We start from the raw sequence: 25452 nt of genomic DNA, 5'->3' as shown, positions 1-25452 counted from the left end.
TGCTTGACTGAATGCCTAGGCGTATCATGGCCGTTATTACGGCCAGAGGTGGTTGTTCTGGGTACTGATTTCCCTTGATCTATGCACCCAAACTGCGTGAATATGTAATCACATGTCAGTTCTAGTATACTATATTTTTCCAACGAATACCCGTTTATCATCTGCACCTCTTCTTGGTGTAGCAGTTTTAATGATCAGTAGTGTATTTCGTTTTCATAGACCTGAGGATGCCTCCAGAATTAAGAGGTGAAACATTAAACACAGAAACATGCCTAAGATCACGTGCTGCTGCCTAGAAAACAAAACTCTCAAGGATGTAAATTTGAATAAAATTTCATAAGATTTTTATAAGTACTGGCCCTGAATTGTAAAACTGAGTAGCGTTTCAAAAAATCGCTCTGAGCACTATGGGAATTAACATATGTGGTCATCAGTCCCCTCGAACTTAGAACTACTTAAACCTAACTAACCTAAGGACATCACACACATCCATGCCCGAGGTAGGATTCGAACCTGCGACCGTAGCGGTCACGCAGTTCCAGACTGAAGCGCTAGTACGTCACGGCCACACCGGCCGGCACTGTTGGTCCTGCGTCGCTTAATGCGCTATCTATCGAAGTGCCTCATGGTAATTGCCACTGCTCTCTGAAGCTACCGCAGCGTGTCCTTCTGCATTCACTGATACCAACCTAGCACCAGGGGCGGCGACAAAATCTCATAGTTTAGCCTGAGTCGGTGAGCATGTTTCCCATAGCCTTCTATAACTCTACCGCTGATATAATCATTTGAGCGCAAATACGAAGTAAGTGCCCTCGAAAGGAAAAACCACTGCAAAAATTTTCCGCTGTGTTATTTATGAATCTACCAATCTCTGTTTTGACAAAAAGCCAGGAAGACCTTTCGTGAAAGAGTGGGGTAATAACTGAAGCGTGGAGCGCTGCTTCTTTCGGCTCCCACAACTAGGAATAAATATACAGCATCCCATAAAAAATTCAAATGTTCAGAGTATTTGCTAACTGAAGAAAGTAGTTCCTCATACTACAAACAAACTAATTACATACATTGTAAGATCCTTATTTGTACATCGGTCACGAAATATTCTTCCACGGGCATCCGCTACCAGACATTTTCGCTGGGTGGTTCTCTGTTCAACAGAGCGAGAGTCCTCTTTCGTCGATGGTAGGAATTCTATGAGCATAATTTTCCTCTTTCCTGCTTCGTTCACGGAAGTTATATTTCCCTGTGAACGTTAAATTCCTACTTTACGCAATTGCAAAAGGGATTTCGCAATGCACGACACTTTTTATTCAGTGACACAGATTCAGTTAAATAAATTTACTCACGAATAAAGAGCTGACTTCAATAATTAGTAGCATATATGAACCAGTACGAAACCGTTGAGGAGTCCAATGTTGTAGTTGAGTGCATTTGTCGAAGCACCTCTTATGCCACCACGTGAACGAAAGTCGCAACAATAGTCGCTATGCTGACAATCCACGGTGTTCCAGACGTCGTCGTCATGTCTGTGTAGATACTTGCTCCACGCAAGCTAATTTCTTGACTGAAGGTACGTGTCATAGTTGCACGATCCTATAAGGCCTAGCGAATGTCCTGTTGCATGCCATTCGCATAGCTGCTGAGATCTTGCATGATGTATCAGTATGGTTCTCCCAAACGCATCGATTCCATTTTCGTATGACCCTAGTGCTATCCTGAGCAACATAAGCATTGTTATCGCATACCGATGAACCGTACATCTCGATAGGGTTCGACATTAGCGCTGTCGAATTTCAAGAAGTTTGGTAGACGTATATTTTTCTTGTATGATCTTCTCACAGGCGAACAACATTCAAACGTGATTTACGAAAGAGAAGCCTGCTGCGTTGTCTTTGCTTATACGGGGCGTCTTAAAGAAACACTGATAAACTATAGGGACAGGTTCCTTGTATCAAAGCAAGAAAAATGGGCTCTAAAATGCCTAACCTTCTACGTGCACTTTTTCAGTAGGAGAGATGTGTTTAATACTACCGAAGATGAACAAGTGCTCCTACGTCTTAATGTGAGACCTCATATTTACTGGACATTTTTTCTTCGTTTGGGCCCGTTTGGGCCCGTCCGAAGTATGGAAAGCAAAGTTCTTGCAGTAGAAGAGATCTGTTTCATAATACGCACCCCCTTGTACAGAATGTAGATGGAGTTACTCTTACCGAAATTGCGCTGTTGCACTGAAATGCTAATCATTTGCACATCCTACCGTGCAGTACACTTCATAAAGCTTTGACACTTGCTGCATATCGTCTTCATTTATTGAAATTTTAATGTTCTGAAGAGTACTGTAGTTTTAATCGTAGTCAAAACAGAAATGAAAACTGCAGCTGGGTCTGTGACTCACTGGCCCTCATGCTATTTAGTATAATCGCTTTAGTATAATCGTATCTCTTCAACTGCAGTGCAGTGGAAGCCCAAAGCGCCAAAAGTTTACTATACTTTTTATGGGACATCCACAACTGTTGCTAAAATTTTTCCTGATGAATAAATGTACTTGTAAAATTGTTTTTTTTTTTTTTTACATAAAAACATACACGCTACCCGAGTTTCAGGATGTAAATCCCATCTTGAGATGCTTGATTGTCACACTAAAAAATCCAGCAAGGCTATCAAGCAGCACGTGAGATCCTTTGCGATAGAGGTATAATAGGTTTTCCGAGTCAACCAGTACCACACTGGGTAAACGGAACCTCGTAAGTGCTCGCGTATCATGAAAGCCCTGCAAGACCGGTTAACAGACTGTAAATGTTTGTAATGAACTACAAAGGCACAACATCGCAGCAATACGACTTAGTACGTGTAAGACGAAACTTTCAGCCTTCCATGGTTAATATTAGTACAGAAAATAACTAACAATTCATATAGTAATTACACTCCAAAAGACAAGAACATTAACAAAAAGTTGCAAGCAACACTTTGTACGAAAATCGAACATTGCATCGAGCTAACAAATGGAAAGTGCAACTACAATGCTGTACTATCAAGGGCAATAACTTCCATAACGCTGCCGAAATCTCTAACTGCCAAATGGACAGATTCAAAGAGGCACATTCACTCACGCGAAATCATGTCATCACATGTACACAGCAATTACGTCATTATGCACTCTGGCAGCGTCGTAGAGAATTGCTTAATAATGCCTCACCTACTCTACCCCAAAAAGATCTCCCATTAACACGAAAGCACGCTAAATAACACAAAGTGCCGAGTTAAATACTGCAGAACACACATTAAATTAAGTCGGTGTGTCAGTAATTGATGTGCAAGTACCTGTTCTCAGCTAGTAACATTTGTCGTTAGAATTCTTTGTATATGCTGATTATCGTTCAAGTACGTATAACAGAGGAACAAAACGGTAGCAGCTACAGGAATTTGGTACATCCTTTGGCATATATTCTGAACTAAGTTCGGTTCTGATTTGAGGGCTTGAAGTTCGCATTTTTACACAGGTCCTGCCTGGTTGTTACGACGTCTGACCAAGACGGATGGTGTACCTGCTATCAACGTCTGTAGTTCGTCTCTTATGAGCACAATACGTATTGTTCTCACGTGTACTTACACAGGGCTTAGGATTCCTTTGCTGATCAGGTAGTTTATCCTCCATATTTTCCGCACAACTGGTACAGCGGCCCCTTACATGTCAGTTTTTCTGAAAAGTTCTCAACGGTTGGCCTGGAACATCGGGAGAAAACGTGCGATTACAAATTTTGGACGTGGCAAAGGTTCCCTTTTACTTTCTTTATTGTTTTGTTGGCTTTCGGGTAACCCCACTCAGCAGCCTACATAGACACCAGACCGGAGGGAAATATATCAAAATAATACATTGAAGCTAAATACTTAGTTACAATAGCTTAACAATAATTGTTAAATATAGCTAATGTGATTATAATCATATTCCAACATTAGAATACTTGCTTTGTGCTACATGAATATCTCACATAGGTTTCCTTCGACTAAGGAGGTGTATAATGTTCTATATATTAATGTGTCTTTTTATGTTAAAGGTACAGCGACTGTTGTTGGTAACAGAGATTTGAAACATCAGTCGAGTGAAGTTCCTTAGTAACGTTGTTGACAAGTCCTTCCAGTCAATGCAGCAAAAGTAAATGTGATTTGGATTTTCCATTCGCCACAGTCACTCAGAAGAGATGGTATATTACTGATGCTTTAGATGTGTGGCTTTCTTCGCAAGACAGTCATTGTCGGAAATGCTGGAGTAACTTGGGTCAGCAACTTCTGTTAACCAATAGAACGAAAAACCACTCGAAGATGTAAATATTTTATTTTTATTCGATGACTATTTATTTGTATGCACTGTGAATGACATTACACTTTTTTTAACACCTTCGGAAATGCCGTTTCTGCTTCGTTACGCTGATTTGACAATGGGTCTCAGCCCGAAACTAGTCAGCGTATATGGTCACTGTAAAGTAGGCTGTTGTATACTTTGAATGTACATTCCATGGACTGACATTTACCGAGTTTCTGTAATAGGTTCCCAGAGGCTGACCCAAAACGAAGTCAAGGAACAAAACTGATCATTGTGTCGGCTTAGAAAGGATCCTCACAATTTCGCAACGAACGTCCGACGGCTTATTTTGAGAAATATCTTATATGTAGCATGTATAGATTATAGACATTACATGTTTTTGGTGGAGCGAAATACATCAGAAGAATCTAGCATAAACCAAGTTTCGATTGTACGACGAATGATTGGAAAGGCATTGCGTTTACACATTGCAGTCTTCTGCGTGGAAGCCATGTGCTAGCCGTTTTAAAACTGAGCAGATCTACACATACATCTGTACATGATTTTGTCAAAACTATCTATTATATTCTATTTATTACAGTACCTTTACATCATTTACATAATACGTAAATTCGTACAGTTCATTCCGCGATTAACTTTATTCCACCATGCGTCGCGCTTGATGTATGTCGCAACGCTTGTGGACAGTCGAGCTGAAAATGGCGCATCGTCATAAACGATCTATAAGAGTCTGAATAATTCATAAAATTAATTCTACTGTTCCTTACAGGTGGACCTAACCGTCTCTGTCTTATTTCCCGTTTGTGAAAAAACCATTCGCTCGTAGGCTTCTCTACTGGATTCTCTGCTGCTCAGCAGCAAATTGTTCAACGTTTGTGTTCCCTCGATGCATACACTGATCAACCAGAACATTGGGGCCACCTGCCTAAGAGCCGGTAAGCCCGCCTTAGGCTGGAATAACAGCGGAGACGTGTCGTGGCATGGAAGCAATGAGGCCTTGGCAGGTCGCTGGAAGCAGTCGGCACCACATCTCCAAACACAAGTAAATTCCGGGAGAGGGTGGCGCTGATCTCTGACACCACGTTCAATCACATCGCAGATGTGTTCGATCGGGTTCAGATTTGGCAAGTTGTGATGCCAGTACACCAACTGGAACTCGTCACTGTCTTCCTCGAACCACTCCAACACACTCCTGCTCTTTTGACGTGGCACATTATCTTGTTGAAAAATGCCACTGCCATCGGGAAACATGATCGCCATGAAGGGGTTTACATTGTTTGCAACCAGTGTACGATACCCCTCGGCGGTCATGGTGACTTGCACGAACTGCACTGCACCCATGGCTTCCAAGTGAATGTTCCCGAGTGCATGCTGGGGACGCTGTCAGCTTGTCTCCGTCCCGAAGCACGCATAGGTTTCAAGGAGCTGTTGCCCTCCCACCGACATTATGAAGAAGGAATCGGAGTTAATTACACCAAGCAACGCACTGCCACTGCGCCAACGTCCAGTGTCGATGGTCACTTGTCCATTTCAGTCGTTGTTGTAGATGTCGTGGCGTTAACATTGGCACATGCATGGGTCGTCGGCTGCGCAGACCTATCGTTAGGAGCATTCGGTGCAACTATGTGTTCCGACACTTTTATTCTGCCTAGCGTTGGCGTCTTATGTTAGTGCTGCCACAGTTCTCCGCCTGTCCTATTTTGCCAGTCTGCCCAGCCTACGAAGTCTGACATTTGTAATGAGGGTGGCCGCCCAACCCCACAACGTTTAGGCCTGGTTTCACTTTGGTTTCGCCCAGATCAAATGGTTCAAATGGCTCTGAGGACTACGGGACTTAACATCTAAGGTCATCAGTCCCCTAGAATTTATAACTACTTAAGCCTAACTAAGCTAAGAACATCTGACACATCCATGCCCGCGGCAGGATTCGAACCTGTGACCGTAGCGGTCACGCGGTTCAGACTGAAGCGCCCAGAACTGCTCGGTCACACCGGCCGGCGGTTTCAGCCAGTGTTGGCCACTCAGCATCGCACTACCCGGACACCCGACAAGTCGTGCTGTTTCCGAAATGATCATGCCGAGCCTCCGGGTCGTCACAATCTGCCCTCGGTCAAACTCAGAGAAATCGCGTGCATTCCCCATTCTACAGACGAATTGCACGCTCACTGATATTACATGCGTAGTGCGCATGTTGGCTAGCATTATTCCTCACCAGGTAACGCTTCTATTGCCTGGAGGTGTTTATGTCGATAGTAAATCGGTGGTCACAATGTTCTGTGCAATCAGTGTATGTGCAGGCAATTATTATTCACATGCCTCGTCATTTAGATATCGGCCCAATCGGAGCGATCGTCAATAGGATGACTGCATTAATGATATAGTAGGAAGAGCAGATGTTAGACTGAGATTCATAAGAAGAATCTCAAAGAAATGTAACACATCCACGATAAAAGTGGATCACAAAGCAGTTGTTCGACCTACTCTTGAATTTTGGACGTCACTTTGGAACGCTTGTCCGATAGGACTAACAGAAGAGTCAGAAAGATACAACAAAGGGCAGATCCTTTCGTCAGACGGTCGTTTAGCCGATAGAGAGCGTTATAGAGATGCTCAACAAGCTCAAGTGGCAGACGCTACAGGAGTGGCGCTGTGCATCACTGATGGTTTACTATTGAAATTCCGAGAGAGTACGTTTGGACAGCATATTACCTCCTCGCACATACGACTCGCGAAATGACCATAACGAGAAAATTGGAGAATTTGGGCTAATACAGAAGGTTACCTTCACAACCTTCGTGAATGGAACACTGCAGGAGGGGTCAGGCAGTCGTACCAGAAGTATCCTCCGCCCCACGGCGTCAGGTGGCTTGCGGAGCACAGATGTAGATGCACTTAAATTTTTGTTCAATTCTTGTGTACCAATAACGACTAGATCATCGAGAAGCTGACCTGTTGCGCGGTGATTCTATATCTACATAGGAGAACCCAACAGCAAACGGTCAGCTTGCGCCGCTGTAGCCTGAAGTAATGGGGCCAATATAGTGATTTCAGTTCTTGACGCGGCCAAGAAAACTAAGAAATTTACGGTTCTCGTCGGAAGTTTTAATGGGAGTTCCGCTTTCAATTAAATTCCTATTTAATATGAGATAATTTACTGCCGTTGCCGCCCTTCTTTGGAGCTTAGCGCTGGAGCTGCACACCCCCTCCCCTAGTAATTACCGTCTCCTGATACAGGCCGGACACCTGCGAGGCTGCACAATACTTACAGGTGTTCGCAGCCCAAGAGGTCGGCTTAAAGGGGAACGGAGCATCCTTTTCCGCTGGCCAACACCAGTTGAAGGCAGGTGCCGCCTTAAAGAGCATTATTTTGTGCTGTTAATTTCCATATCCACAGTGTGTTTAGGAGGATTGGAAGAAGAACAATTGTTAACTTACCGTCGACGAAGGGGTCGTTAGCGAAGGAGCGCGGATTTGTAGATGGTTAGGGAAGGAAATCGGTCATGTACTTTTCAAATGAATCGTCTGAAATGAGAGAGTAGTAAAATTACAGGAAGACTAAATGTCATGCGCCCTAGACAGCAGGCACCGACGACACCACCAACAACAATAGCGTGCAGATTGCAGCAAGCTCAGCGCCTACAGTACAGACAACGTGGGACTTCAAAACTCCAGAACTCAGTGGCCAGGCCAGCTCAGGGCATCTGCCAGGCAACCAGGCAGCACAGATGGCGATGACAGAGGCCGTTGACAAGCCACACCTCTTCATGGATCTGTCGTGTCATGCGCCGAAAATAGGCCCAGAGGGATCCATTTGCGGTGCACCTATTTGAGCCGACACGCGAACTATGGTCAGTGTTCCATCACAGCCAATTCCATCACAGCCAGCAACCGGAAGACCTACACATACGCCGCGTCAGGGACTGAGCCGGCGCGTTAGATAGCGCTCCACGTTCACGGCCAGTGGCTGTAAGTGTCTGCCGATTTGGCAGCCTGGTATAAAACTATGCGTTGTCGTGTTGGAAATCAGATCTCGAAGCTGGAGAGATCTCTAGGAATTGAATAAGAGTCTCTAACCGTTCTTTCCACCAACCTGTCATCAAATGTAGGTGTGTCCCCAGCGCAGAAGGTAGCTCGTCAGTCGAAGGATCTTTTTCGGTGGAGGCTGCTGTGCTGTCATGTCGAACTTAGAGCTTGTGTTTGTGCTTTTTTTTTGTGGGGTGCCCCTTGCCCAGGTTAGTCTCCGTATCTACAGAGGGCAACATCTGTGGTATTGACAATGATGGTACGCGACACCTCTCATCAATGTATCCTGTTTGTTTATGTTTTCAACTGTTACGTTTTACACTGTCTTCTACAAAACTCGACATAGCTTTCTCAATAGTACGGTAACTTTTGTGACAACTTCCGTTATAGAGTAGGACATATCCGTCCGAGCCAGTGATTCACGTCCGGCTCTGAAGAACACCAGGAACGCAGTGACTAGCGCAGGCGAAGTACTTCTTCTTTCAGGGACACCAAGATGTAATATCATTACTCTTATGATTCTCAAAACTAGTCAGATGTAATAAACAAAAACGGTAGACTCGTAGGGTAACCATGAGAGATGGTCATACAGAGAACTGGGTTAACGGGTTACATAAAATGAAAAGTATGTAAATAATTAATAAGAGAAGTTATGTCTTTTGGCGCCTAACACCCGAATGTGCCAACAAATCAGGGACCACATAGAGCGACAGAACATTGCCGTGGACTATCGGCGCACAGAAGACATGTTAGCTGACCTTCTGACCAAACCCTTGGAAAGGGAGAAGTTTGAGAAGATTTTGGGACTATTTGGTTTATCTTGTGGAAGAAACACACAAAGTATAAGTTCAAGGAGGTGTGTTGGAATTGTGTGAACAATATATTTCGCTGTGTGACGGCGCAAAGTGCACTGTGTAAAATAGACCTCTTTGGTATTGTCTAAAACTCGTTGTGTGTGCTAATTATTCTGTTGTGTTCGCTGTAAATTTTTCTTCTTGAATGTGAAATATAGTTATTAGTAAAATATCATTTTTTTTCTCCTTAATACTTATTCAGCTGCGCCAATTCCAATAGGTATCATAAACATTTTTAAATGTGGCGTAAGTGAGTTATATGCAGGCGACGCGGGCGCAATGGTCTGCGATTGTTAGTGTCTACAGTTTATTCCGTGACAGTGAAAATGCAATGTTATTGGGCGCGTGGTCTGTGATAGTCAGTTCCTACACCAACCGGCACAGCTGGAGAACTTTGGCGGAGATGCGACAATAAAACTGGGCGGTAAGCCCGGGAACCCTATTTGAAATTACTACTACAAGCCTCACAAACTTAAGTCTGATTTAGTGTATAGTTCTAAGAGAGCTCAAGCTGCGAAAGTTATTAGAATCCAAGACACCTTAGAGCAACCTCATGTCTGTCGCAACTTGGATGCAGAACGCCAGGCGGCCTTAAGAGCTGCAAGTCACAAGCCGGTCGTATTTCAGACGCTGAGCTCCACGCGTCTGCCGGCCGCGGTGGTCTCGCGGTTCTAGGCGCGCAGTCCGGAACCGTGTGACTGCTACGGTCGCAGGTTCGAATCCTGCCTCGGGCATGGATGTGTGTGATGTCCTTAGGTTAGTTAGGTTTAAGTAGTTCTAAGTTCTAGGGGACTGATAACCACAGCAGTTGAGTCCCATAGTGCTCAGAGCCATTTGAACCATTTTTTCCACGCGTCTCTCACAGCTTCAAGAAGCTTGAAGTCTCACAGCGACGGCGTCACTTAAAGGCTGTTCGACAAACAGAGAGCCGTACCTTTACATGTGGAACTTGGGGGACTTTTGGTGAGTATACATTTGATTACGATCTTTTAACTGAATATGGTAATCAGAAATTAGTCATCATAGAGCGATGGATCAAAAACGTAGCACTACAGCTCATTAAAATGGAGGGATAGATGGGTGGTATGTATTGCTTTGGTGGCAGAAGAGCAAACTCAGTGCTAGGTGAGCCAGAGAAACCCTAAAATCTCTACTTCTGCTCGACTGTAATGATTCGACGCATTTTTAAATATAATTGTAAAACATAATGCATGCTTTCAGACTCGACATACACCAAAATAATAGAAACGTGTTCATTATGTACCTAAGTACCGGTGTTGCATACTTTTTTATACATACGTTTCTGCAGCACTTTATATACAGATATCTTGTATAATTTCTAGCTCACTTACTCACCATCACTCTTCATAACAAAATACTCATATTCGAGCGAAGCAGGTGGATTATCATCTTCTAAACGATATTATCAGGGGCACTGATTACAGTCGCAACAAAACCAGTCTGCGACATGTTGGTAATATAACGAAAAGAAGCACATTCAAATTCGAATTAATCTAGATTCACTTAAGGGCCCTGAGGTAGCGTGAGGAAAGAAGTGCTTGACGTTAGGTATATTGATTAAAGCATATCTAGCAGTAATTCGTCTGTATCCATTCAGCTGATTTCAGGAGTCGTTTACTCATCTAAACACGTTGCTTGTTCGTCTAAAACACTGTCTTATCTCTGCTGATCGCTTTATATGTGACAGAATCGAAGTAAGCTTCGCTGGTCTGTACATGACCAGTATACCCCTACCTATTCGAGATACATGTGTTGCTGTTCCTTAAGATCGGACACGAGTTGGGTTGAGACGCTGACATCCAGCGCTTTGAAACCACCGTAAAGGCACTACATTTCTTTGCCAACATACACGAGGTAACGCTCTGCCTGGCGGAGTCAGTGGATCGATAGGGACACATACATTCTTCTAAGTTGCTCTATTCCAGGGTTTCCCAAAATGTGTTACGCGCGAAGTGCACCGCGAAAAACTATTAATAATATGGCGTATTTACCAACATTTTTACGACACTTACCACTTTTAAAAATTGTATTATGGTACCTATGTTATTATTTAAGATTTGCAATAGAAGTAATCACTATATGAAGAAGTTACTGTCATTTTTAAGAATTTTACTAACTTTCATTACAAACAAGGTGTTCCATCGAAGTACTATCTCTCTAAAATTCGGTCCCTACATACCCCAAATCCTAGCTCTCAGGTAAGTAACTTTCCTTTTTCTCGCAACAGGTATAAGCATACTTAAACTGGTTACTAAAGAACTACTTATCTATCTACATCCGTACTCCGCAAGCCACCTGACGGTGTGTGGCGGAGGGTACCCTGAGTACCTCTATCGGTTCTCCCTTCTATTCCAGTCTCGTATTGTACGTGGAAAGAAGGATTGTCGGTATGCTTCTGTGTGGGCTCTAATCTCTCTGATTTTATCCTCATGGTCTCTTCGCGAGATATACGTAGGAGGGAGCAATATACTGCTTGACTCTTCGGTGAAGGTATGTTCTCGAAACTTCAACAAAAGCCCGTACCGAGCTACTGAGCGTCTCTCCTGCAGAGTCTTCCACTGGAGTTTATCTATCATCTCCGTAACGCTTTCGCAATTACTAAATGATCCTGTAACGAAGCGCGCTGCTCTCCGTTGGATCTTCTCTATCTCTTCTATCAACCCTACCTGGTGCGGATCCCACACTGCTGAGCAGTATTCAAGCATTGGGCGAACAAGCGTACTGTAACCTACTTCCTTTGTTGTCGGATTGCATTTCCTTAGGATTCTTCCAATGAATCTCAGTCTGGCATCTGCTTTACCGACGATCAACTTTATATGATCATTCCATTTTAAATCACTCCTAATGCGTACTCCCAGATAATTTATGGAATTAACTGCTTCCAGTTGCTGACCTGCTATTTTGTAGCTAAATGATAAGGGACCTATCTTTCTATGTATTCGCATCACATTACACTTCGCTACATTGAGATTCAATTGCCATTCCGTGCACCATGCGTCAATTCGCTGCAGATCCTCCTGCATTTCAGTACAATTTTCCATTGTTGCAACCTCTCGATACACCACAGCATCATCTGCAAAAAGCCTCAGTGAACTTCCGATGTCATCCACCAGGTCATTTATGTATATTGTGAATAGCAACGGTCCTATGACACTCCCCTGCGGCACACCTGAAATCACTCTTACTTCGGAAGACTTCTCTCCATTGAGAATGACGTGCTGCGTTCTGTTATCTAGGAACTCCTCAATCCAATCACACAATTGATCTGATAGTCCGTATGCTCTTACTTTGTTCATTAAACGACTATGGGGAACTGTGTCAAACGCCTTGCGGAAGTCAAGAAACACGGCATCTACCTGTGAACCCGTGTCTATAACAACGAAACAGCCCCAGTCTGTTTGAATCTGCCTAATGAGTTGTCTTACAGTGCTGTACTGTTTTGGAGCTTTGTTATCAGTGCTCGAATGCTGATGATAGACTCTGAAATACACTCTAAGAGAGAGGAGACGGCGTATCAGTCTATTCAGACTCACAGGAACTTATGAAGAGTGGGAACTGGGTATACCAATAAATTTGCGTGGTTGTGACTACTTGCCTCCTTTTGTGAATGTGTCTCTAAAATTGGACAGAAATCAGTAAATGTGATATACATGCAGAGACAGACAAATGATTACAATTTCACAAATACTGGATGATTTATTCAAGAGATTTCCTCACAAACTGAGGAAGTCAATAATGCATCGGTCCACCTGTGACACGTATGGTAGCAGACATTTGGCTTTTCATTTTTTGCTACAGCTGTTGTATGTCCTTCTGATGGATATCATCATGACAAATTCTGTCCAACTCCTGAGTTACATCGTCAAAATCCTGGGTTGTTTTGAGGGCCCTGCCCATATTGCTCCAAACTTTCTAAATTGATGGAGGATGGGTTGGCAAGGGGGGGAGGGGGGGTATTGGGCCATCTTGCTAGCCAAAGCAGGCTTTTTCAAGCTAGACGACAAGCAGCAGAAATTCTGGCGATGTGCGGGCGGTCATTATCTTGCTGAATGTCAGACCAGAATAGCTTGCCTGAAGGGCAACAAAACCGGAGTGTGATGATGATGGTGTTTGGTTTGTGGGGCTCTCAACTGCTCAACTGTGCAGCCATCAGAACCCGAACAAAGTCACAATTTTTCCACAGTCCATTTTTTTTCACAATTCAATCAAGCCACTGTCACAAATGATGATGACGAAATGATGGTGTTAACACAACGCCCCCCCCCCCCCCCTACACCAAGCATAGAAAATCCTCAACCCAAAACGGGCATAGAATATCGTCGACATACCGCTATGGTGTAAGTGTACTGCGGATGACAACAAAAGGGGTCCTGCTATTAAAAGAAATGGTATCCCAGACTATCACTCCTGGTTTGGGGAGGGGGGGGGGGGGGGGAGGATGTTAGTATAGTACCCCACTGCTGTCTGGGACGCTTCCAGACACGTCTTCGGCTTAGGATCTTATTGACTGAGTAGAACCGTCTTCAATGATGAGTCTTGCTTTGAATGGAGCTCCCACGGCCAGAGAAAATATATTTGGAGAGGCCGTGGAATTCCGACCTACGGTCCTACAACTAGAAGTGGTGGTCTAGGGTGTTACTTCCTTTCATAACAGAGCGCATGTGCAGCAGCTTTGCAACACAGCGGTACGTCGATGATGTTCTACACTCTGTTTTGTTGCCCTTCATATGAATGCATCCTGTGCACACAGTCTTACGTAGTACTCATACGCCTGATGGTTACTCAACAAGATCGCGTCACTGCCAGGGGTTACGTGACCATTTTGACTGATCAGTTGCATCCTATACTATGGTGTTTGTTCCCAAATGGTGATAGTGTATTCCAAGACGACAGGGTCCCTGTTCACACAGCTCGAATCGTGCAGGAGTGGTTTTCCGAGCAAGAGGATAAGTTGTCACATTGCGCCTGCCCACCATACTCACCAGATCTGAATATTATATAGCCTTTATGATGTCCTTTAGAGAGAAAGGTGCCTGCTCGCTTCTCATCTTCATCATCGTTACCTGAATTTGTAAGATTTCCTTGAAAACCATACAACATCTATATTTATCGATCCCTAGACGACTGGGAGCCGTTTTGAGTGACAATGGTTTCCCACTTCGTATTAAGAATTGTAATGGGTTTCCGTATTTATGTCCACCCCACCTAGCTACTATGAGTTACCTACCTGCTCCTCATTCCGTGGACGGTCGACCATCACTGTCCGCCGGCTGCCGTATCAGCGTCTACCAATCGTACCACTTCGATGTGGTATGGAGGTGCCGAAATACCCAGGCAGGGCCTTTAAGTACGATGCTTCCAGAAAAAATTACCATTAAATGGTAAATCGTCCTTAATGGTGTTTTGAATTATGACTCGTAGGATGCGTTGGGCCATTAGAGGAATAAGACTGTCAGTATAGAGTTGTACTGTGATTCGGTTCAGGCTTTCTGTATGCAGTGCTTAATTGACTATTGTGGGGATAGCACACCACTCTCTTCGCAGTTTTCAGTTTCATATAAACTGTAGCTGGCATCACGAGCCTGAATCCACTCCGTTTCAGTCCCAGCATGGAGTAATCTGTGGCAGTGCCAGGAACTGAACCAAGGTCCAATAAGTCGCAGTTATTCCACATGGCAGCTATTGTAGTGGTCTCGTGAGATATGTAATATAGTAATGTTAACAGGGCAGGTCTACAAGACATCCAAGGGAATTGTAGCGTATTTCGGAATTCATCATCTTAAATCAACTCTTGAAAGGCCGACCAACTCACATTAGAAAGAGACAGGTCTCTAAAAGTTATTGAGCAACTGCATGAAAAGCAACTTTCGAATCTGAAGCAGTTTTTCATAACACTCTATAAAGTAAGAGTAACTGCAGATATAAATTACATACCACTTAATTGGAAACAAACATCTGTAGTAGTACCTTCGCCTAAGCAAGAAGTAATTGACACTAGGTGGTTAGAAAGAGGAGCCTCAGGCAGGATGAAATCGATTTTCAAGTACCGAACACATGGTTCATGCACGAGAGTTTGCAGTTGAAACGTGAGAGATTTCTGACAGTGATGCAAAGTGAGGTCGTTGCGACATGAAAGTGTAGCAAGTCCATCTGAAAGACGCAAAGAATAGAAGGTAACTGCACTAAGTGTGAGAATCAGAAGGTTAACATATCACACATTTCATCTTGATACAGAAACCTGGCACACACAATTTATTTGAAAGTAAGTGATAAAGCAGCCAAAATAATTCACCAAATGTTGGCCAAGCTGTATTAGTTATAGAAAGACTTTCATGTACTGCAGATGCGTTTGTCTCACTGTTACAGACAATGAACAACTGAAACTGCCTTGGATTCTTAGCACAAGCATTGTTAAAACAAGGGAGAGAGGGGAGTCCGAGAAACTGAGAGGGATCTCTCTACATTCAGTTTCTTATAAGTTGTTCTCCATTGTCCGGCTGAAAGGTTTGAAGAACTGTCTGATCGTCTCACTGGAGAGTTCAACGCTTATTTCAGAAAAGGCGGGTCAGACGTGGAAGTCAACTCAAGAGCATTCTGCAAACTAGAGCATCGAGAAGCCAGAATAGTCGTACAGAAGCTTTCGTCGGCTTCAAAGAAGCAGATGACTAAACTGACAGACAAACCTTTATTTAGAGAAATATGGAACTGATAGAAAACTGAGAGTGTTGGGTGATTCCCACTCGTCTCGTATAGGGTGCCTAAGGGGGTCTGCGTTCTCAGAATGCTATACAACAGTTCAAACAAATAACATTACTAGCTATATTTATAATAAGCAAACTGACGATCCTTAAGCTGAATGTACTACATTCTGTCGCTAGACGGGGTCGACAGGCAATATAATTCCAAGTCCTTGATATACACAACGTTCCTGCAAGTTGACACACGTGACTAACTGTGCCTACACTGTCCACTAATGTCCGTATAAGGGGGCGATCTGAGAGGCCGTGGCTGGCAGGAATTGCGCTTATAGCCACTTCTTGCCTGGGCGCTCCTGTTGTGGTGCACTCCTAATCACCGCAACATTGGCTGCTGCTTTTGATCCGCCTTCTCTCGTCTTCGTTCCGGAACTTTTAGTTACTCCACAATAGTGACCTCCCCCTCCCACCACAATTCGAAGAACCGTCGACGAGTAAGGAATGTGACAACTGCGGGGGATGCAGGAGAGTGGGTGCAACATCAGTCCGGAAGCTGTGGCTGCAGGGGACGTCAAGCTTCCGGCCCGACCTCGCCATCCGGCCTGCACTGTGGGGGAAACGTCCCCCGGACAATGACCAGAAAGGTACGCGTCAACCTCCTGCTGCCAAGAACCAGATGAAGAAGGTGGCGACTGCTGAGGTGTGGTCTGGTCCAGCTCCTTCAGTAGGACGAGAGGAAGTGGAGGAGGCAAAGGGTCCGTCTCCATGGGGCCGTCCCGTGGTGTAGTGATGAAACCCTATGGCAGCTGCAGCGGCCGCACTGCCCTCTGAATCTGGGGGAAGAGAGACGGAAGTATCTTCGTGTAAATGACAGAGGCCAAGTTGATTAATATGATGGCTCTGCAAGCCATCGGGGACTGAAATAAGATACACGCAAGCGCCAAGCGACGGACGATCTCGCCTCGCGCCCAATGTCTGCTGCCGATATAAACCTTGTAGAAGAAAATATCATGCGGCGCGAAGCGATACTTGCGACCTTCCTTCGGCACCGGATGCTGACGTGGGTGGAGCAGGTGAAGCAGTGTGCGATGGCGGCGGGCGTGAAGCAATTCCGCCGGCGATGTTCCATATCGTGGGTACGAACGATGTTGTTGTTGTGGTCTTCACTCCTGAGACTGGTTTGATGCAGCTCTCCATGCAACTCTATCCTGTGCAAGCTACTTCATCTCCCAGTACGTACTGCAGCCTACATCTTCCTGAATCTGCTTAGTGTATTCATCTCTTGGTCTCCCTCTCCGATTTTTACTCTCCACGCTGCCCTCCAGTAGTAAATTGGTGATCCCTTGATGCCTCAAAACATGTCCCTCCTTCTAGTCAAGTTGTGCCACAAACTCCTCTTCTTTCCTATTTTATTCAATACCTCCTCATTAGTTATATGATCTACCCATCTAATCTTCAGCATTCTTCTGTAGCATCACATTTCAAAAGCTTCTATTCTCTTCTTGTCCAAACTATTTATCGTCCATGTTTCATTTCCATACATGGCTCTACTCCATACAAATACTTTCAGAAACGACTTCCTGACATTTAAAACTGTACCCGATGTTAACAAATTTATCTTCTTTCCTTGCCATTGCCAGTCTATATTTTATATCCTCTCTACCTAAACCATCATCAGTTATTTTGCTCCCCAACTAGCAAAACTCCTTTACTACTTTAAGAGTCTCATTTCCTAATCTAATTCCCGCAGCATCACCCGAGTTAACTCGACTACATTCCATTATCCTCGTTTTGCTTTTGTTGATTTTCATATTATATCCTCCTTTCAAGACACTGTCCATTGCGTTCAATTGCTCTTCCAAGTCCTTATCTTTCTCTGCTAGAATTACAACGTCATCGGCGAACTTCAAAGTTTTATTTCTTCTCCATGGATTGTAATACCTACTCCGAAATTGTCTTTTGTTTCCTTTACTACTTGCTCAATATACAGATTGAATAACATCATGGAGAGGCTACAACCCTGTGAACGATATGAGGCGAGAAACAGTTGCAATGCTTGATCCCTGGTTTGCACACAGGGAAGTTTGGTTATCTGCTGTTTTAAAGTTCCGACAAAACGTTCCGCTTCGCAGTTCGACTATGGATGGAACTAGTTTGATGCTGTATGCCATTGCGTTCACAGAATGTTTCAAATTCATTTGACGTGAACTGAGGTCCGTTGTCTGACACTATGACTTCAGGAAAACCTTTCTACGCAAAAAATTGATGACAACACCTGAGTTGTGCTACCAGACGTTGTCGAGATCCGTGGCACAGCAAATGGAAACTTGCTATATGAGTCAACCACAATCAACCTACGGGTGTTCGAAAACAGTCCCGCAAATCTATGTGCACACGTTGCCATGGCGATTGTGACTTACGCCAATCAGAGAATTTGTGTGGGGTGGCAGGCTGATTTTTCGCATGTGCGTAAACTGTGACGTCATATGTTCTATTTGGGGGCCCATACCGTGCCAAGTACAGTGTCTACGCGCTAACTGTTAGGCAGGAAAAATCCCCCAATGTCCTTAGTGAAGTAACTGCCACATCTCCTTTTGCAAAGCCTTAGGGATCGACACACGTGACTGGCCTTTGTCGTTCTTAACAAAAATCACACCTTCCTACACAGTGAGGCTATGCCGACGGTCAAAGTATCGGGGCACTACAGAATTCTTTACCCTATTCAATAAGTGAGTCCAAGATGTGCGAATGAATTGAACAGAATGTTCAAACCTGAATCTGCTTCCGTGACCTGTGCAATTTTCTTATCGTTCGGTGGAAAAGACTGGAGCAATTCAGAATCCTGAACATCGATGTGACAACAAGATGCAGCAGATGCGTCAAGGTCTGTATCAGGGCCAATTGGAAGATGTCAATGTGTACAAAAGAAAAAGAGGTTCAAATGGCCCTGAGCACTATGGAACTTAAATGCTGTGGTCATCAGTCCCCTAGAACTTAGAACAACTTAAACCAAACTAACCTAACGACATCACACACATTCATGCCCGAGGCAGGATTCAAACCTGCGATCGTAGCAGTCACGCGGTGCCAAACAGAAGCGCCTAGAACCGCCCCGCCTTGTCAGAGTGTGTCCGCGTTACCATGTTGAGCCGTCGGACGATATAGAATCTCGTACTGGTATTGAGACAACAACAAAGCCTATCGTTGCAATTTTCGGGCCGTTCATACAGGAATCGGTTTCGTCGGATGAAACAAGGACTGCAAAGGCTTCTGATCCATCACCAAGTAGAATATTCTGCAACACAGATAGTGGTGGAATTTGGTGACACCATTCACAACAGCCAAAGCCTGTTTTTCAATTTTTGAATGGTGACACTGACCTTTGGAGAACACTTTTGATGCGAAAGCAATAGACCTGTCGTTATCACCAATTCTGTGCGAAAGCACTGCACTGATTCCGTAAGAGGAAGCGTCAACTTGCAATACCACTAAGCAATGCATCTTTAAGTTTTTCTAAAGCCACTTGGCACTCATCTGACCAAATAAAGGGGATATTCTTGCGACGCAAGCGATGCAATGGAGCTGCGACTTGTGCAGCATTCCGTATTCGCTCATTTTCCATACGACTGACAGCAGGTCTGTAGTATTTCGAGGTACTGGCAAATCGCGTATGGCTAACAAATGCGTCTGAAGAGGATGTACACATTGACTGTTTATGATACGACCAAGAGACTGCAACTCAGATTTAAAGACACCACACTTGTCTACACTTTATCCCAGCCACAGGCATCATGCGAAACGAAGCACGTAAATTTGCAATATATTCTTCAGGTGGACGACCTTCTACGGCAAAATCATTGAAATAGTTTTAACAGTTTAGCACTTATCCAGTCAGTTGTTCCAAATACCGTTTGAAAATGACGGGTGAGGAAGCACTGGCAGAAACCGTATCTGAAGTTAAGTTTTATGGAGAAGTCTCTCAGCTCTTTGGAGCAAGGGAGGAGTCAAACAAGGAGATGAATTGCTCCTAATTCTGCTCAGTATCGTCCTGGAAAAAGTAATGAAAACCTGGGAAGAAGCTCTGAAACTGGAAGGAATAAGTGGAATATAACTTGAGAAAAAAGGCAACAACTTGGAAGTCAGGTGTTTAGCATTTGCCAATAATCTTGCCCTTTCAGACAGAAACAGATAGGATACGAAAAGAAGTGGAGATCTTGCATGAAATAGCTGTCTCAAAGTCGTATAAGAAAAGGCTGAATTCATGGAAGACCAAGGGGAGAGACACTTTGAAGCAGAATATGGTAAGATTAAAATGGCCTATAAATTCAAATACTTTGATGCCTCCAGCCTAATGAACTGGATAAAGTGCCAATGAGAGGAAGGGCCAGAAAATTTTACCTTGCTTACGAACTATCACAAACAGGAACAACAAATTTCAGACTTCTAACAGGGCAGTATCAGTCACTGTGATTCAATCATAAACCCAGAAGAACTATTTCCTTTTGAGTTCTTATTTAAATAAAAAAGAACAGTTGAAAGAACTTCAGAAACAGGGGGAAGGAGGTTCTCAGGAGAATTCTGGGACCTCAGAAGCCGAGTGGTGGTACTTGGTGGAACAGGGAAAGCAGGAGCTCTACAAGTACAATGAAGAGCTCACCGACACAGTGTGAAAACGACGGCTCAAACTTTATGAACACCCAGCTAGAACGGCGAAATCCGATCAAAAGATCTTCTTTTGCATCATATCATTAAATTCCACCTATAAACTTGGCAGAGGTCACATGAGATGCACAAGAAACAAGCATTACACTAGACACGACCCAAAACAGAGAAGAATTCACAAGAAAACTCAGCAGCATCAGATCATTTGAAGAGAAATTACTGAAAAGACGGTCCATACATCACATTTTCGAGTAGGAGACAAAGCAAAGAAGTGAAAGAATGTAGAGGTAATGGGAAGAGAAGAAAAGAAACGACAAGAAATCTATGCGGTCTATTGTTGACCTAATTCAGAAGAAAGAAGAAACTGGAGAAAAAAGTCACTAACACAATGTTATATAGTTAGCGAAGAGCATGAAACTTCCGTACTGTTTAAGACTTTATGGTAGATCGGGACTCCCTACCTAATCTCTCAGGTTCAGTCCTGTGAGTACCTCTCTCCTGCTTGCCAAAACTGACTGCAGGTCTCCCGTACGCCTTGCCGGGCTAGCACTCCAGAAGTATAATCGCCGTTTTCTGCGACCAGGTAGCATTCGTGTCACTGCATCGTCATTCGCCTTGAGACGAAATAGAAAATGGTATGTGCCATGAGCTTGGGAACCACGTTAATTTTGTACCGTGTCTGTTTATCATCCAACTAAATATTGTGTTACTGAAATGTTGATAGGTGAAACAGTTCAATTGAAGAGGAATGGACATATAAAACAAGGACAATTACATAGATTGAACTGAGAAACTTTGGTAGAATAAGGCAATCGCGAAGAACCATGGGTTATAGAAGAAATAATTCTTCAGAGTGTAACGAAACAGGAGTCTGTCTCATATTACTTGTGCAAGAAACGTCGGCGTTCACATTAAACCAGGATTTAACCCCTAAACGCATATTAAAACTGGAGGAAATCTGATATGTCTCCAATGAAATGTGTTTAAGGTGTTTCACATGTAATCTTGGAATGCTAGAGCCATAAAATTTTGACTCCTCCGAAAATTCACCGAATGTTACATTCATCCAGACTGAAACAATTTCTGTCATTCACTGGACAAATAAGCAAGATCCCACAATGGCTCTGGGATACCACCGTATGACGGGTCCTGAGACGTGAACAAACGCCGACTAACGCGTCATGTTTGCAGTTTTCACGTGGTCTGAACGCTTCAACCACCATAATCCCCTCTACTCTTCCCTCGTAGTCAACCAGCTCAATGACGAACATTATTCGACGTGCGTATTTTACTGGTACGTTCCACTAAACGAGACGTAATTCGACGTGCAACATGCATATACAATCGAAAGAAAGAAGTGCCAATCAGAAGAACTGAAAAGCTGGAGAAGATTGTTAAAGGCAATTATATCATTGTAGGTGAATGTACAGCACATGTAACTCTTACAGGAATGAAGGCAATGCCAGAGAGAAAGTATTCGCACCTTTTTGCGATAGAAAAACCTTTAATGAAGAAAATTAATTTAGATTCAACGTTTTTATATCAGTCACATTATAATTTAAAAAGCCTGGGAATGTATCTATCTGAAAGACAATCAGTTGGGAAAAATATACGTACATAAAAAACAAAACTCGTTACCATGCTTAACAGGATGCAGGAAAACTGTTGGCATTCAAAACAGCTTGCAGTCGTCTCGGAATGGATAAATACAAATCCTGTGTGGTTTTCAAGGGAATCATACAATTCGTCCTGCTAAATGCTGCCAGGTTCAGATCACGACGATAGAGGTGGATAGCGACCATCCTCTCTTCTCAATTTCTCAATCGCTCAAAAAAAAAAAAAAAAAAAAGGATATTGCAGCGTGAAAATCTTATTCTGAAAATATTCCCCAGGCTGTGGTTAAGCCATGTCTCCGCAATATCCTTTCTTCCAGGAGTGCTAGTTCTGCAAGGTTCGCAGGAGTGCTTCTGTGAAGTTTTCAAAGTAGGAGACGGGGTACTGGCGGAAGTAAAGTTGTGAGGATGGTGCGTGAGCCGTGCTTGGGTAGCTCAGTTGGTAGAGCACTTGCCCGTGAAAGGCAAAGGTCCCGAGTTCGATTCTCGGTCTAGCACACAGTTTTCATCTGCCAGGAAGTTTCATATCAGCGCACACTCCACTGCAGAGTGAAAATCTCATTCTAGTGTGCAACAAGGCTTATCCCTCAGAATGGCATAGGGTCAAAAGTCACTTCTGTCAAGCATACCCAAATCATTGTTCAAACAACAGTAAACGACAGTCTGTTGTCATTTAACATGAGCGAACTTGTACAAGAGCACTGGTTCACTTATTTTTGAAAAACTTTTATTTATATTTATTTTGCATGTTTTGTGTGATAGAATGTTTATAACGTTTCTTTATTTGAATACTATTGTAATGTATTAGTATGGTTCAAGATGTGGTCAGGTTGAGTCAGAACGTGTCGGTAGAACTTAAGAATGACGTATTTTAGTGAGGATGGCCTTCAGCCAATGGAAAAGCAGTGTTCCACCACTGCCGTAAGGTAGAGACAGACTTTTTTCGAGTGTTACGCTCAACTATGATAATCTGGGTACTCTTCGTTTAAATCTTAAAGAAGATTTTTTTGTTGCTTCTTGAAGAACGCAGATTTGATAGTGATATAGCTCTTTGTTCAGGACTGCGGGTGATCGATTATGGATAGTATACGGCCACTATGATACTCTAAATTTTTGCAGTTGCATTACAGAATTGCGAATAGACAGTGTACGAGCTTCTATACGTCATCTCGCGTGTGTTTGTAAATCATCATGTTTAAGTCTGAACGATTCTGAACTGGTAAACATTATGTGTATTGTGATCAATAAATGGACTTAGCTTTCACATATCTTTTATGACTATATTGGGGATCTATTATCATTGTAGTAACACTCTGAACGCAACATCATTGCATTATCAAGTTTGTATCTGTCTGTATTACATTTAATTGCTGTAGAACCACTTTCCTTTTCTTCGAGTTTTTACTACTCCAATAAAGATCATTGGACATAATTCTCCATCTTCTACTTCAATTACAGATATTAGAATAGAAACCTCTTGATTAAATATCCATTTATCTTTATTTAGCATGTCTGTTTGATTCACTATTTCGCAATTCTAGTCAATGCTTAAATATAATTTGACTGCAAGATCAAGATACAGGTTTTTATTTCCAGTGAGTTAGCTGTTGGGCATGATAGCAGACGTGCCCAACTCGATCCTATGAGTAGATGGAGCCATTCTTTTGTAAACAGAGCCGTGCATTTTACAATTACCTAATGTGTGAGAAATATCAGTTAATTTCGCGATAGGTTGTTCGTATGGACAGCTGGTACGAGAGGAACTAGTCAGCAGAAAACAGTTTGCTAACGTCGAAATTTAATTATAAGGGATCGTAATTTGAAAGAAGTAGGATCGATATTCATATTAGTAACATAAGAAGATGTACTTTGCGTGTCCAGTTGACATATGTAAACTAAGTCTATATCAGTTACACGACAGTTTAGCACACGTAACTCCTACAGGAATGAAGACGAAATCAAAGAGGAAGTGTTCGAATAAATATACATTTTTGTTATAGCGTATAAAGAAAAAAATTAATTTAAGTTTAACGTTTTTATATGTGATATGATAATTTAAAATTTTTGGGATTTAGTTATGTGAGAGACAGAGATCGGACTGAAATATGCAAACACCAAAATACACAACACTTTACCGTGCTTAATACGACGTAGGAAAACAATAGAAAAGAGGTTTTGTGTGCCTCTTGTCTTGTTTGGCTTTTGGGCCATGGCTGGTTACCAAACTCGTTGAATTAGTTATATGAAATCTGCCAATTCTTGAATCCTGGCACCTCCTGAAAATATTTCTGTGGACGCCCACGCATAACATACTAAAGTAAATAAATGAGTTACAAAAACGATTTCAAGGAAATACAAGTGTTTAACTGTCGCAGAAAAGAAGTAGATTATTGAGATCCTGGAATGCGAAGTGAAACAGAAATGAAAAAATATGTAGCAAAAGGTTTAGGGATTCCATCATCCATGCTGTCTAAAATCATTGCTGTAGATGTATCATAAAGGAGGGAGCGTGATGGTTTCCCAGGTCTTGAAAAATGATCATTCACGTGGCATAGCCAGTGTAGAGGACAGAATAACCACTTGCAGTTGGTCGGAGCAGGAAGGGTTCCCTGGTGGACAGGCGTGACTCACATAAAGAAAGCGACAAGGAACAAGTGCGAGCAGGACTCCCTCTCTGAGGATTATGTACTAACTAAATAACAGTAGTAGCCGACCGAGACAGTTGCCGCAACAGGGAAGTAACTGCTTCTGTGACATTTACGAGTTCCTACCCAGGAGCGCCTTTTATTATATCATCTGTGTGCTTTAATAATTTAGTTTCTTGAGTTTCTGCCGTCCGGAGTGGACGAGCGGTTCTAGGCGCTTCAGTCTGGAACCGCGCGACCGCTACGGTCGAAGATTTGGATCCTGCTTCGGGCGTAGATGTGTGTGATGTCCTTAGGTTATTTAGGTTTAAGTAGTTTTAAGTTATAGGGGACTGATGACCTCCACTGTTAAGTCCCATAGTGCTCAGAGCCATTTTAACCTTCAGTTTCAGAGTGAAAATTTAATATCTAATAGCCACATTCTCGCGTTTTCGTTTGCAAAGAGAAGTAAACCGATTTTGCGACATATTAGAAGTTCTTAAACAGGTGCGAATTATTTAGTTTCACCTCAGTGCTTCGGTAGTTAGGTTTTTGAATATCTGCGTATTATTAGACACAGTTCTTGCGGTTTCGTCAGGTTCTACAGCAGAGTTGCGCAGCACTGCAGATAGTCCGCTTACC

General features: G+C 43.1%; 1 protein-coding gene and 1 non-coding gene across 2 annotated transcripts in view; both read left to right on the top strand.

The window, feature by feature from the left end:
• Window positions 1-25452, top strand: part of LOC126272321 (uncharacterized) — a 974015-nt gene that overhangs the window by 118667 nt on the left and 829896 nt on the right. The window lies entirely within an intron of this gene.
• On the top strand, window positions 22610-22684 carry Trnas-uga (transfer RNA serine (anticodon UGA)). Its single transcript has one exon. It is a non-coding gene; the product is annotated as a tRNA-Ser (tRNA).

Source organism: Schistocerca gregaria, chromosome 5 (assembly GCF_023897955.1).
Source record: "Schistocerca gregaria isolate iqSchGreg1 chromosome 5, iqSchGreg1.2, whole genome shotgun sequence".
NCBI classification, from domain to species: domain Eukaryota; kingdom Metazoa; phylum Arthropoda; class Insecta; order Orthoptera; family Acrididae; genus Schistocerca; species Schistocerca gregaria.
Note: the sequence above shows the minus strand (reverse complement) of the source record. Positions and strands in the feature narration are given on the sequence as shown.